This window comes from Chelonoidis abingdonii, chromosome 10 (genome assembly GCF_003597395.2).
Source record: "Chelonoidis abingdonii isolate Lonesome George chromosome 10, CheloAbing_2.0, whole genome shotgun sequence".
Taxonomy (NCBI): Eukaryota; Metazoa; Chordata; order Testudines; family Testudinidae; genus Chelonoidis; species Chelonoidis abingdonii.
In genome coordinates, this window is record NC_133778.1 from 39,072,729 (window position 1) to 39,088,809 (window position 16,081).

Consider the following 16,081-nt stretch of genomic DNA (forward strand, 5'->3'; position numbering starts at 1 on the left):
TGTAAACTCCCTTGTGCCATTTATTTATCATAAGGACACATGCACATTCAGTTTGTGCCTAAACAACCCAAATAGCTCAATTAATGGTTGACAGTAACTCTCCAAAAGAAACGTTATCCTTTCTAGTGGAAGAGTTCACATAATGTTTACCATTTCCTTTTCCAAGCTAGACATGGTAATCACGTAGCAAATCACCAATTTAATGGTGAATAAATATCTTTCCCTATGGTAAATGTTGTGCATGAAGTATTAGATTTTTGTAGTATATGGCAGGAGTGTGGGATTGCAATTAAAGAAATGCTATTAGTCTAGGCTCAATACCTGATGTAAAATTGTTAAACTCTGGTGGAAAACGTCTTGATTCCAAAATTTTATTTTTACGTCCTTTATCATAATAAAGATTTTGAAAAATACAGCCACTATTTACATAGGTTCTACAATATTTTGCACTATGCTACAACGGAGCCAGTAGAAAGAGCACAAGTTCATGAAAAAATCCTCCGTATGTGATATTCTGCTATTGCTGATGATGTGCAACCACAGAATTAACCAAAAGAAAAAAGAAAACAAGAGCTAAAAGAGACAAGGTGGCTCAGAAATTGGCACTGGGATAAGGAGCATTTAGCTTCCAGGTCAGTGGTTCAAATTGATAATGTGAACAAATCATTACCTGACCATCCCATTGCCTATGAAAAATGAATTGAAGCCCTCAGTTAAGTTTCTAAGGTGTGTCTGAATCACAGAAGCTTTGGTACCCATGCAGGCAGACTCAGCAAAAAGGGCAGAAGTATAGTGTGCATATATAAACTGAACGTTACCCTCCACCCTAGCAGAGGTCCTTCCAGGTCACTGTGGGGAAAACATGAGCTCCCTCTGCCTGTATGGTACTAAGTCTGCAATTCTGTGACTGACAAAGAGAAGAGGGCTTCATTCCTCAGAGCAGTCAGGCTGGCATCTTCTCTCTACTAGCCCTAAAGTCACTTAAAATAAATGTAGGGAACTAAAGGGAGGAAGTGCCAAACAGTAACCATCAATATTTGTTGGGCAACATTTTATTTCAAAATTTTAAGAGGCTGTTTAAAACAATGGAGAATATAAATAAACTGTAAACTATATGAAGTACTTGAGCCTCCCTTTAAAGTTTATTTAATGGTTTGTCATAATCTCTTCTGTTGTGGTAACCATCAGATACTAAAAATGATCAGTCTGTGTCCGTAAATAGAGTGATACCTGATTAGGTTTTCTGGTTTAAGGGAGGGGTGCATGGAAAGCAATTCATCTAAATTATTATCCAAAGAGCAACATTTGGGCTCTGAACCTGCAAACACGTCAGCAGGCGCTTCACCTTAAAGACATGATCTGTCCAGTGGGAGGATTAATGTGCTTAAAGTGAAGCACCTGGTCAAGTGTTTGTAAGCATGAGGCCTTCTGCTATACCAATGCCTCAACATTTATCCTTACACAGCATCTCTTCCATTGATAGGTGTTCTCAAAAGACCCTTGGAAAAGGAAGCTCAAAGAAATTATTCTCCCTCGGGTGCTAAAAATGTATTTATTTAATTGATTATCTTAATGTTCTTGAGGTTGATGCCTGTGGTACTGTCCAACGTCATGCTCTAATTGCACAACATCTTGACTACAGTCACTGGTAACATTTTTAAAAGTTGTCAGTGTTATTGTTATTTACTTCAAGAGTTCCTATTACAGCAAGTCACTCAGATCCTGTTTTATATCAGAACGGCCAGACCTCTGAACCAGCGTGCAGCCTGTGTGAACCTGACCATTTGGGATCTCCATTAAAGCACTATGAGTGAAGGAATATGTCCCTGCTCCAGGCTGTAGAGCAGGGGAAGGAATATGACCTCTAATGAAAGAAACAAGGAATTTAGGTAGCCCCTCCACCAAAGCCATGTATCCTCCTAAATATGGGGAAAGTCAAGAGCTGTCTGTGTGGCAGCATCACTGTACTGTAAGGGAAACCCCTAGAACCATCCTTCCTGGATGGAGAGGGGCTGCAGTAAAGCTAATAAAATCTTAGGCTGTATTCAAATTTCTGTGATTACCTTGCTGCAGGTATCCCTGTCATACTCTCTCTCCGTGTATAGGCCCTGAGACTTCTAGAGAACTCTCTCTGGTGATCTGGAGGCAGTGATGTGAAGGCAACTGACTTCTCCAAGTGAGAGGTGGTAGGTCTGTGTGAAGAGAAGCTCTGCGGGGAATCTTGTGGAGATTATTTCCCTCCATTTCACAGAAATGTTTTGTAAAAGGCTGGTGAAATCACTTCACAGACAGGGCTTGTATTCTTGGCATGAACGCAAGAGTTTGTGCATCACTGTGGTGATGGCTGGTTTTAGTTTAGATGGCTGCATTTCTAAATTTTGTCCACTATCTCTGGGGTGGTGGTAATGAGTGTGTATGATAGGAGCTTCATGGTGTGGGCCCAGAAGGAAATACAGGCTTGGAGGGAAAAATGCATTGTCGAAGCTAGAGATGAATTCTGTTTTTCTGAGGATTCCATGTTTTGTTTCAGCTAATTTTGCATTTTTGGAACATGCAATCTTTTTAGAAAAAGAGCTATTGAAAGTAAAAGGAAGACCCCAAATAAACTTCTCTCTTATTGATGCTCCTGGACAATAAGAATACAGAAGAGTTGTTGTTTGTGCAGAATGCTTTGTAGGAAATTAAACTACAGAACTTCCATCTTATTTCTACACTAGGCAACTTCGACCAGCTACCAGCATAGCCCAGAAAGTGCAGTATTATAACCAGCCAAACCAAGACACACAATGTGTGCAATGTATCCTGCCCAATCATATAATGAGTAAATATCATTGGACTGGGGACTCTATTTCCATCCAGTATTACTGACCATCTGTAATCCTGCCCAGTGTCAGTCCAGTGTATGCCTACACAGCTCAGTTAAAATAAAGGACTAAATACTGTACAGTACTTTACTGATCTTAAAATGATAATATTCTCTTTAGAGATACCAAATATTTAAAGGAGATCCATAAAATGTCAGTTTTACAATTTTTGATGAGAAAGAATCATCTGTCATAAGGGAGCACATTTTAAAATTTTCTTACAAAAAGTATTGAACCTAACAGAAGTCATCTCATGATGATGTCTTATTTCTGGCTGAACTGAGGTTTCTTGTGAGGTAGCTGTTCAACATGTTGTCTGTCCGTCAGCGATCCATTAGGCAATAGATTCTGTCTGTGTTATCTGCTCTCCTGGATCCATTGATAAATACATTTGAAGAAGGGGTAAAGCCAGCTCATTTTTATACTGGACTCTAGCTTCTCCCAGCTATTTGTCCCATTTTGTTCTATGTACCAGAAAATGTATCTGCGAAGAGTCTGTTTTTGACATTCAATATGTAGAAATCATCACTTTTCATCTCATGCAGCCTTAACATTAAAAGTCAACTCAAAGTTTTGATTTGTTCATTTGAAGGCACACAGCATGCTGGGTGCAATGGGACAGCTTGAGTGTGACAGTTCTGTTCCATCCTTCTGTTGCTGCCGTAAATATGCAGCAAAACAACTAGCAATATTTTCATGAAAAATGTGCCTCCTACAAATCTGATTAGTAAACATGAAATATTTCCCCTCCACTCCTGTCATTTTCCATGTAGATGGGCTGTATACTCACCTAAACCAGCACCTTATACATCTATGGCAACAGAGAGATCCTTCTGTGTTTTGAGTCAGGGATTTCATATAACCTCCATTTTTTGGCAGAAATTGCATTGGGAAGTTAATGATGATAATATTTTTCACTTTTATAGCAACTTCCTTCAAAGATCTCAAAGCATTTTATATACACATGATGGGGAAGTCATGAAATCCTTCTCAGTCCTTAATCAAAACTACTGACCGCAGTGTTTTTTTGTCTGAACAAGGATTCAGGATTAGGCTGGACAAAGTAAACCACACAACATCCTTGTGAACTGGACAAATGTGATCAGATCTAGTTTAACTATAGGCAAACAAGATCTAAAGAAGCTAAATAAATTGCACAAGGGTATAGTACAGCGATGGCATACTTCAAGTCAGCTGTTAGACCAGAACCCAAGAGTTCTGTGCTATAAGTTCTATATAGTATTCCCTTTTGAAAGGACACTTACAAAACTGTGGTACATTACTGAAAAGGAGATCTGTTCTCCACTGTAAGACAAAATGTTGGAATTAGGCCAAACATATGAAGATCTCTCCCCTGTAGGTGGATAAGGTAGCATGACAATTTTGAAATGTCTAGAGAGTAGAAGAGATGTATGACATAGCTGGGTGCAATCCAGACTAATGAGCAGCTCTGTCATCCGTGCAACCATGGGTGCCTTACAATGCCTTGCTGAAGTAGCTCCCACCTGGGCCACTCAGAAACAGCCTTCCAGCATGCATGCCACACCCTCTGAGTGTCTGTGTGTAACTGCAGCCGGCCAGCCACACTTGGGTTACACTCCGGCTCTCGTCAGCCTTGGTTATACTGCAGAGTGGCCCCAACACACACTCAGTCTTAGATTTCCACCAGAAATGTTTGTCCTGTACTGCCCAGCCCTCTCCTGGACAGTACAAATTAGTCATAAAATCCATTAATCATAAAATATGTCAGCTGATTATCTCAAATAGTTATTCAGAGACTTCAGTTTAAACACACTGGATTAGATAAAACAGCAAAACAAGCTTATACAAGTGAGTACAAGTAATGAGGCATAAAAATCAGAAATAGTTACAAGAAAAATGAAGATAAAATATTTACTAATACTGAACTTAAACTATTTCAGATCCAAGCAAAGTTTCTCACCATGTTTTCAGCAGTCTTACTGACCAAATCTGGTAGGGCAGGACCTCTCCTCCAGAGTCCAACAAATGCGTCCTTTGTCACTTCAGGTGCAGTGAATGCAATGCACTGGGGGTGGGGAGAGGTGTCCCTTGGGGTGTTTGTCCCTCTTTTTGATAGTTTCAGTCCCTTCTCTTGAAAGCCATTTCCAGTAGGACATTAGGAGACAAAGAGTTACTGTGGAAGGATGTTCCCTGCTGGTTTTTCTCACTTGGTTGAACTTTCTTTGTTTCCATCCCTGCTTGATGACTTTGTTTACTGCTTAAACACAAATTAAGCAGAACACACATTCCTTTGTTTAGGACAGACCTGTTTGCCAGCTTCTGTTTGGGCAGGGTGGTAGAGTTGGAACGTGTTAATAACATCATACAGGGAAATCTTATAACTTTATATACAATGTTGCCACACACATTGTATCAGAATGATACCAGCAAGATGAGTTTTCAAATGTTACCTTACAAGACATGCCTTGTACAAAACTTACTACAATAGGTTGTAGGGTGTGAACGTGGGGGGTACATTCTGTCACACGATGGCATGGCCCATATATATCAGCTCTCATTCTGTGCACCCATCGTTCTGATTCTCACAAAGCACCAGGAGCTAACTGTTGCTAGTTTATGTTCCCCCTGCCTGGAGCTGGGATGTTGAACACTGTTGCAGCCCTTTTTTTTGGAGTGGCTGACAGCTGGGTTTTTTTTCCCTACTTGGTGGTTATTTTAAATCTGCCAATATAATTTGGAGCCTGTCAACCTTGACAGTGTCCCTTAAAAGATTCCAAATGGAGTATAAGGGAGTTTTAACAAAGGAGGGTTTTTCAGTTCTTTTAACACAGGGCTACATAATCAGCCTTTCTTGTAGCAGCATTCAGTGTGAACATCTGTCAATAGAAATCTCAAACTGTGAATATACAATTGAGCTTTATTATCCCTTTGTTATTTTGTAACTACATAGGTATGACAGACAAACTGATTTTAAAAGGAATCCACAATTGTCAGTATGTCATATGCCTGAATCTTACTGCTAGAAGTTTTTCAGTACATCAGCGTCTTCAGGTAGGTGCTATAAGTGCTACATTTTGTTAAAACATGCTTTCTTTCAGTGAGTAAATGTTTCTCATTTGAGCTATTTTAATTTGAGTGTGAAAGGCTTAAACTTTTTATTACAGGCTTGCAAAGCCGTCATGCAGAACTAGCTCTTGCACTGCACAAGTGTGGATTGACAAACATATAAGCACCAGATAAAAGGTGGTGAGCAGACTGGGGAGCACAGGGAAACCTGATCCTGCTATAATGAAAGCAGCTTTCAAGTTATCCCCGCCTAGGAGCAGAAATAAGGCCCCAGGGATAAGCATTTGTTTAGCATGATGAGGCTCATGTTAAGACATATCTACGACGTTCAGCACAAGTTCTGCTCTTTTGACCCTGCAGAGAGTAAGAGAGAGGCTACCCTAGAGTTTACAGCAGCACAGTTGCACCGATGGAGCTGTGCTGCTGTAAGCTCTCTAATGTAGCCACTTTATGCCAATGGGAGAGAGCTCTCCCTTCAGCTTAATTATTTCAGCTCCTGCAAGTGGTAGAAGCTGTGTCAGTAGTGGCGCTGCCCTCGCCAGCACTTATGGTGGTGTAACTTATGTTGCTCAGGGGGTGGTTTATTCACAGTCCTGAGCAACATAAGTTATGCTGACAGAAGCTGTAGAGTAGATGTAGCCAAACTTACCTTTGCTTAGCGTGGAGAACTCTTTGTTTGCCTTTCCTGCCTTAGGGTTTTAAAGTGCTGCCCATCACAGGAGTATCTGAGCACCTTCCGCATAAAACCAGTGGCGCAACACTGAAGTCCCTAGTAGACTTCATGAAGTCTCTGCTGCTTTTCCTTTTTCAGGGTAAAATCTCTGCTTGGGGCAAAGCTTTTGTTTTTAAGATGGGTAATTTACTTTTGTTAGGGCATTGATTGCTTGTGGTTTATTTCAGTATTGGGCATTGGTTTGGTTTTTTACTTGGTTGAGGTGTATTGGGTCAAAGGGGCTGTCAGTGTTGTGAGGATCTTTCCTATGGCAAGAAGGTCTTCTTCTGTAGTTAACCTCACACATGGAAATAGCTTCCACTTGTAGTTATGCTGGAGCAGAAATCTTGATGCTCACCATGCAGGGACTTGCACTCGTCATTTCTTCAGCCCTTGGCCGGATTCAGCAGTCCTTCCTCAAAAACCCAGGTCCTCCTGTCCGCTGTTTCCTCAAGCCTCCTCTTCTTAAGTCTTCTGCTCCTGCCTCTCACTGAAGGTAGCTCCAGACAGGATTCTGAATCCGCTCTGAATACCCTACATCCCTTTGTCTTTCTCCTTCTCACTGACTGAACATGTTCCCTTTATAGGGAATCCTGCTCCCAGGCTGCTATTTGGTAATCCTGCTCACCTGACCAAACGCACACTGTCTCATAGACAAATACATCACAAGGGGTACGTGGCGGGATTCACCGGCGTGGCACCTCCTGCTGGAATGTATGTTCCAGGCCAGAGTGCCCTGTACAGGCCTGTGTCTTGCCTGCTGCTGGCCCCTGTGTCCTTCCTGGATCCCAGTGCCCATCTATGTCAGGGTTCTGCCCCCACAGTAACCCACAATCTGGGTCTCCCCCCACAGGGCAAACCCCAAGCCCTTATCCCCACCTTGCCTCAGTGGCTACTGGTGTCATCATCTAGCCCCCGTTCTCGGAGGCAGACTGCAGTCTGTAAACCACTCATCATTGGCAAGGGAGGTTGGACCAGCTGCCTCTGTCTATCTCTGGGATGCATCTCTGCAGCCCCAGTACCTTTTTTGGTCTTCACCAAGGCCTGCAGCCTGAGGTTTTACCAGGCTGGATCTCCCCAGCTCCCTCTGCCCTTCTCCAGCACTGCTCCATCTCAGGTACCTTTCTCAGCTCCCAGGCAGCCCAGTCCTTCTCTCTCTCAAGGAAGCTAGAGAGAACGTGTGCTCCAGTCTCTGGCCCTCAGCCCTCTTATAAGGCCAGCTGTGGCCTAACTGGGGCGTGGCCCCACCTGTGACTGCTTCCCCCAATCACCCTAGCATTTCTCCACCACAGCCTTCTGCAGGGCCGTTTTAAGCCCTTTAGGGCATGAGCGGGGTGACACCCTGCTACAGGGTATAACAAAATCCAGGCGGAGCAGAGTCTAACTCCCTAAAGTGGCCAGTCTACCCTCTGACATTGTATATGTGTGTCAAGCATCTGTATGTGTCAGCAGATTTTTCAAATTTCACACCTGTCCACCCATTTGTACATGGTATTACTGAAATTACAAACTCAAATTACTATTTGCTGTGCATGTAGATTGAATAAGTGACATGCAGAAAGGGACATAGGTGCACCATTAACTAATTTGCACATGCAAATGGTTTTTTCCATACAGATGTTTATGGGCTGACCTACTGCACTCTTTTTTGAAAATCTGGTATTTAAAATGGGATTACAGTCTGCAAAGTGGCTCTAAAATAACACTGTGGAGCTCTATAGTTATTCTCTCTGTGATTGTTCTAAGTCATTCTCTTCTAACTTACACTGGCTGCTAACAGCCTCAGATGTCTGCTGTGACAACTGAGGACTACAGGGGCATAGACATACCACCTCAGCTGTAGGAAGGGGGCATGGGAATGGCTGTATCAGTTCTACATCATCCAAGGCCCTCCTTGGACAAGGAATATCTTACAATAGACAGTTTTCAGGTTGTCTTCTTCCAACAGAGTAACATAAAGCAACTCTGCTGAACTTAAGAGGTGAGTTCTTATTTTTGATGGCAGGATTTATGCCTTGGGCTCTCTTCTTACACTTCTCAATACTCAGCTGGATACTATGAATTTTGCTTAACAGGGTTTACCTTGTGCTGTGTGATATTCTCATCAGAGGCCAAAATTTTATCTCAGTAGTCCCAATACATGTTATGCTTGGAGATGCACAGACTATTTAGGGGGAAGGGACAGGAGGCATCTAACTAGAATTACCTTCCCGGCAGTTGTAAGTTGAGGTGTTTTCTGTTTCTCCTTCAAGCTTATCAAGTTTTGGTTTGGAAATGGATAAATAACTGAGAAATATTTACTCCCAAAACCTCTTCCTGGGGTCCTGCCTTTCACTAAGCAGAAGTAGTCAGAGTCCCAGAAATGTATCTCCTAGTATACTTTGAGCTGCATCTGAAAACCTTCACTACACATTTTTGTAATTTTTCTGAACACTTTTCTGGCTATCAGGTCTTTGTTAAAAAAAAAGACTATAATTATTTTGATAAGAATTATTAGAGTATTTTATAATAAAATAAACCATCAATATAATGTCCTTCTCTATAGGACAGCCACTCCTTCCTGCCACTAGACTGTTGTGCTAAGGTGTTATCTACATTCTTATGTCTGGCATTTGCAATTTTTGATGGCATTCAGTCCTCAAACTATCCCTACTCCATGTGCATACATTAAATAAACCTAGATTAGCAAGCATTTTGGAGAGAAAACAGAGCTTTGCACTGCACTTCCCTGAGGTCAGGCTCATTTGATAGGTTAAATACTAACTTGATAGTAATTATGATCTCCGCAGAGTGAGACAAGGAGTGAATAAGATATTTAACACCGTGTGCATTGGCTGTGAAAACCTTTTCAACTCTTGCTTTCATCCTCAAGGTTTTCAGTTTTATTAAAAATATATTGATGTATTTTTAAAGAAATAACGACCCTTTTCTTCATTCACTTTTTTTTCTTTTTGTTCAGAAACTTTTCTCTGTGTTTACTCTCCACTTCCCAAGGATGGATGCTTTAGCTAGGGGGCTTTTTCCCTAACACTACCATCTACAGCAGCATCATAAATATCCATTTCCAGCACTGGGGCTTCAGTTACAGTGTACTGATATCTATCAGCTCACTCACACAAGCTGCACTTTGTCTGCATCAGAAAATGGCCCAGAATTTCATCCCCACAGTTATTAGATTCTATTATGTTTTTAATTTAAGAGGTACTTCCTACCTACACATATTCCAGGAAACACAGTTTCCTTTGCTATGTCTAGGATCAGACCCAATCACCATTTTTCTCCACCGTGCATTGCAAATGTTTATATGATTTATGTTATGCTTCTTAGTCTCTAGTCAAACAGAGCTGGGGATTGCCCTTACGTAAATACATACATATAACCCCTGTTAATGCCCAAAGGAGTTGATAATCTCCAAAATATTTCACAACAGGGTTCCCTTAGTTGACACACAAGACATTGAAAATAGTTCAGCATCATGAGTCCCTGAACATCCCCGTCAGTTGAAAGATATGGAGGATGCAGGAGTTTCATCCTGGGAGATAAGGAGATACGTTCCCCACCAGACAGAGAAAGGGATGTTAAGGTACTAATAGAATAGTTTTATCCACATTCCACACACTGACTTAAACTCTTTATGCAACCCTAGAAGATAATTTTTTTGTTTTTTCAATTGTACTGCAGGTCAGTGCTTGTTTAATAATGGACACATGCTTATTGATAGCATCAGACGTTTCTGATTAAAAGTCTAATACAGGATAGTTATCTATGTAGGTATATGCAGTACACTAAGCTTTTGTCAGCCATGCAAACTATCATATGATGAAAAGAGGTTCACATTCCAGACCTCCTCTAACCTGAATTTAAAACCCCCTTGCCATGGGGTGCTGTGTTCAGGGCTGGAGCACTTCCTTCTGACTGATTCTGGGGATTAACTCTGCCAGTCCAACACCCCTCCTGTCATTACTCACTCCATCACCCTCTATCTCGCTCTCTTAGGACTCAACTGCTTCTGCTTCATGCTTGGCCCCACAGTAAGGTCATGGCAGTCCTCTCCTTGCAGGACATCAAAGTCTCTGGGAACCCAGGCAATCTTTCCTTTCCCTGCCCTTTAACAGCCCTGTCCAGTGGCTGGTAGGGGAACACAGCCCCTGTCCCCCTTGCATGGGGTTCCAGACCAGCAGAGATGGATTAGAGGTTTCTGGGCCCTGGGCCAGAGTATGTGAGGGCCCTCCCCACCTCTTCCACCTGCAGTCCCCCCTAACTGCTTCTGGGGAAATGGGGTCAGGATGCTCCTGCTGAGGAAATGGGGTCAGGACACAGGGGCTTGCCCTGCTCCCTGGCAGGAGCACTGGGTGGTCACCCAAGGGTCCCCCAGTTGGCCAGGACCCCTGGGCACGGGCCCCATTGGCCTAGTGGCTAATCTACCACTGCAGCCTAGGGACCTTACAACAAGCCGTCAAGGTCTGCGCAGTCTTACTGCTAGATCCCTCAGCTACTTCCTCCCTTTCTGTCTCTCACCTTGATAGTGAGTGCAGTTTCTCTCTCTCTCTGCAACCCCCTTCTACTCTCAGCTCCTGGGCTTTATATAGGCCCCTCCTGTTCTCGTCCAGTTGAGTATCATCTGTAATTCATCCCTGTTCCCTGGCTCCTCTTTCAGGATTAATTAGCCCACCTGCCAGCTTAACCTCTTCAAGTCTTGTGTGGGGTGACATGCCATCACTTCCCTATTATAGTCTGCTCCTACCACCTGTCTTTGTAATCGCTATATATGGCTATGGCTTTAAGACTCGTTATTACAATATTATATTGATTTCAAACATTTTACATTTCTATGTGGGAATGAAATAAAGGCTATTTACCTTTTTGATATTGTGGGTCAAGTTCATGGGAGGCTAGAAAGAGTGTGAGGCAGAATGTAGGGAATCTGCCAGAGTGCGAGGGAGATCAGCAATTTGGGCAGCCTGAGCAGAACAGGCAGTAGCACATGCTGTTGATAGTGTGACTTTTATTTATAGGTACTTAGGCACCTGACTCCTATTGATTTCAATGAGGATCTGGTCCTTATACGATTTCTGGTCAATTATTGGTTGTCTGAGCTTTTGTGGGCTACTTTACATTTGCAGAGCCAAGTTCCCTGACACCTGCTTTCTCCTGCATCTGTTTAGATGCAAAAAGTGCTGGTTATGAGTTTTTAAGACCTCCTAGTACAACTGGATGAAAAGATCACCAAAGAAGGAAAAAATTTACCAAGAAACTCCCCTGAGGTAAAGAAATGCCCAGATAAGTTCTTAATCACTCCTCACACCAGGTGTAGAATTCTGGATTTGAATAAGGGAGCTGGGATTAACATGTCCCTGAATGAGAGAGTTAGGGAGGGTAACCTGCTTCATGCTCTCAAGCCTTAGTCTGATGTGCCAAGGTAACACCATGGTGTTAGCTGGCTAAGTTAATGTGTTATGAGCATTAGCACTGTGTGTGACAGAATTTCAGCTGCTGAAGACAAGTAGAAATTGTAGGGGAACAGTGGCTCTGCTGAAGTTGTTAGAAGCTGTGCCTTTGACTTCAGTGGGGCCAGGATTTCACCCCATATATTGTTAGGCAATGGTGACCAGTCAGGAAAAATGGAGGCTAGAAAAGTGTTAGGCAACAAGAAGCGCCATGGAGGTGCCAGTAAAACTGTACAGCAAATTGGAGTCAAATTTAAGTGAGATAGAGGGGACTAAAGACTCAATTATTTGTAACATCACTAATAGTACTGGTGCTGAAGTCCTTCAGGTGTGTTACCAGGTCAGCTGGGAATATGTGTCAGAGGTAATGAGAATGCAAATGGCAGTGGGGGGACAGTGTGGTCCTGGCAAAATATACTGAGACTGAGTTGAACAGAGGGAGAGAAGCATGTCAGAGAGAAATAAAGCAGGAAACGTTATCTCAGCAAAAATGCAGTAATAGTAGAGAACAGGAGGAAAAGGAATCACTGTCCCTGAAGCAGGCACACGACTGCATTAGATAACTTCTGCTGCTCTGACATCATTAATTTCCTACTAAACACACACATTAACGGAAGTAAATATTCACACTGATATGCATCTAACCGGATGGAGCGTTTTAGTTACTAATCAGAAATGGATAATATAACGTTCATAAAAAGTCAATCATGGAAATGAAATTTGAAAATATTTTTGCAGGGAATGTTTTTGCGTTTCAAGAGTGTGTGAGATTTCCTATTGATTTGGTTCATTTATGGCTTCCATGAATAATTCTGAGTCTAGTCAGATGAACTTATGGAGGAAAAGGATATCGAACATTTTAACAAGATCTTATTGATACTGTAAAAAGATATGTTGACGTATGAGTTCAATATATATGACACCTATGAGTAATACATGTGAGTGCTTCTATGCTGTTTCATGCCGTATTACCTCCCATTTACCCAAAATTTAGGATAGTTAAAATGGAATTCATAATATTAAATAAGAATATACCTGACAGCTCTGTGGATCACTATATTACAGGTTCCTTTTTCTTGTTTCTTTGTATTCATATGCTTAACTGGACATGATCTGAATATTATGAGAAGGATAGTATTAAATACCCACTGTTATATTGGAAACATAATTATTCCAGTTTCTCCTTTGAAATGAGATTGTTTACCTTCCATTCTGATCAGCTGCTTGTATATTACAACCTCATGGTGAATGCTGCAATGAAAAATAAGAGCTTTATGGTATTAGTAAGTGGGTAAAACTAATGATAGAAACTACATGAAATATTTATATAAAATACACTTTTTGACTAGCAGCCTCAGTGAAATGATCGGTTGTGTTTAAATCATTTCCTCCTGAACAATTGTCGGTACAAAACTGTCACACGATTGTCATTAACTGGCACCCTTGTTGGTAGGCTCATCAGAGAAGACAAAGACCGAATTACCATGAAAACGAAACTTCTGGAAGGAGTCCCTCCAGATTATGGTTGTGGCTTGTTGGCAGGGAATGATGGGGAAATGTAAATTGCCACTGTGTGTGCTGTATCTGTTTGGTGGGTAGAGGATTTCAGCTTCCAAAGATGTCAATTCAGCAGCTTTCACAAGCACTAACAATTCACTGAAAACATTAAAATTAGGAGAAAAAATGTGATAAAGGGTTAATATGCTGTGTGAATGCTTGTTTATATCTCTATATTGTTACCATCAGGGTGTTGATGAGCACGTATTTATCCATAAGCCACTAATTTACTACCACTTTGCCCATGGTGTTGGAGAACCTTGTTACTTTCCAGTATCTGATTGGGAGAAGCTGACCGGAATTTTAACAGATTCATTAGAGCACTACAATGAGCTTCATGCTGCAATGAATCTTGTTCTTTTTGAGGATGCTATACAGCACATGTAAGTTTCCTTACTTTCCGTTGGTATAATGTGTGCTCTAACAAAGATAATCACTGAAGTGCAAATTCATTTAAAGGTGACCTGAAAGAGTATTAAAAATAACCTCACATATCTTTAGAGCGGTGTGCTGAGTGCCCCAAGTGACCAGACTAAGTCAGGCATTTAGCACTGTTTTAAAATAAAGTGTAACAATTTTTACTTTTAAAGGATCCAAGAAACCTCGACCCACTGTGAATTGTTGGCTTCCTCTCAATGTGACCCACCAAGCATGCTGCTGATCACATCAAATCCACCGTACAGCCCTGAGGCAGACTGTAGCTTTACCCATTATGATATTTTAAGACTCGTTATTACAATATTATATTGATTTCAAACATTTTACATTTCTACGTGGGAATGAAATAAAGGCTATTTAAAAACACTTTAGAAATCTGCACGGTACTCTAGGAAAGGGGCTTAATTAACTCCCCAGGCTCACTCCAATCTGAAGTGGGGTTCTGTGGTGGATATGACATCTTCTGTTTAGTCCATGCCAGGAGGTCATCTACAACAGGAGGTATTGATCCAATGTGTCTAGACTTTGCAAAGGCTAAAAAAGAGGGGTAGGAGGAAGGGAACTAAAATAAGATTTACATTTTAAATCCCTTTGGGAGGATTTTCTGGGGCATCCCTTGCATGTTTTGTAAGCTGATTGTTTATTGATAAAATTATTATACAGGCCATTTTTAATACAGATCTAAGTTTTGCACCTAGGGAGCCAAATTTAGCTCTGGTTTAACTCCATTGTCTTCTGTTTTATTAGGTTTATTTAATTCTTTTACATTTATTTTAGCCCAAACATGTGCTATACATTCACTGCATCTGTAAGTCAGGATTACTCTCATGAGCTAAGATTTGCAGAATCCGTTATTAAAATTAAGCGTTCACTGATTTTGCAGTTTGTTCACTTTTTGCATTCCATTTAGCTTAAATAGTAAAACTACACAGGTCAGTTTTGCTTTGTATATGGTGTTTCACCTTCTAGTTCTCATATATTTGTACAATGCCAGTGTTTTTGAGCTCACAACATTATAGGTGAAATTTAAGTCCCCATCTCTTACCAAATCCTCCCTCCCTCTTTCACTAAACTATAATACAAAATAAGAAAATATTTCTGTTTGCTGGTTTTTGGAATCCCTGCCCTCCCTCCCCTCCCCACATCCTTGAAGCCTAAAATGGGGGTCTGTATCCCTTGGCACAGCAAAAAGGCCACTCAAAGATACCTATGAATTGTGAACAATATGTTCCATTTTGAGGAATGACATTAGATTCACCTTGAGACAAAACTAGAAATATAAGTCAATGGCGGAGGATCCCCAAAGGAATGTAAAAATTCTTCTTCCACCCAGACCCAGAGCAGAAAGCATATTAGCTCTTCATCTTGTTTGGATTTTGTTAATCAAGAAAAATGTGCTTAATTACTCTGACAGGAAGCAGTGCATGTAGAGGCTGAACTGCACCTGAGACCAGATGTCACGTAGCCTGAGATAGCGTAAGTTTCTTGTGCTACTTCACTGTTAATAGAGTAGAACCTCATCAATTATGGTAGCTAAAAGAACTCTGTATTTTACTCAAGTGGGAATGTAATTAAGCCACACGATAGAGGCTTTAGCCTTTTACTGCTATACATAGATGGTTTTGTCTTGACAATCTTAAATGATGTTTTTGTTCAACGTTTTTCAACATGGAAATTACAAGAACAGGCAATTGGGGAATATATTGACCCGTTCATATCTACTTCACCAGTTTGAATGCAGTCAGTGACAATAGTGACCAAAAGTGACTGCCATCTGCTGGTTGTATTTGAAGGTCTCAGTCCAGTTCCTAGTAGATAGGTTTCCACATCCTACAGATTACCACTGGCACTAGCTGGTAGTCCCAGCAGAAAAGACAGAGGCCTTGTCTACACTACCTGATTAAATCAAATTAGTTTAAATCGATTTTATAAAACCGATTTTATAAAATCGATTTAGTGCGTCCACACTAGGATTCTAAAATCGATTTTGTGCATCCATGGCCCACGTCTAGCGT

The 16,081-nt window shown here is 41.3% G+C and overlaps 1 pseudogene; it reads left to right on the forward strand.

Moving 5' to 3' along the window:
- LOC116827195 (dynein axonemal heavy chain 11-like) overlaps positions 1-16,081 on the forward strand; it is a 209,705-nt pseudogene that overhangs the window by 62,554 nt on the left and 131,070 nt on the right.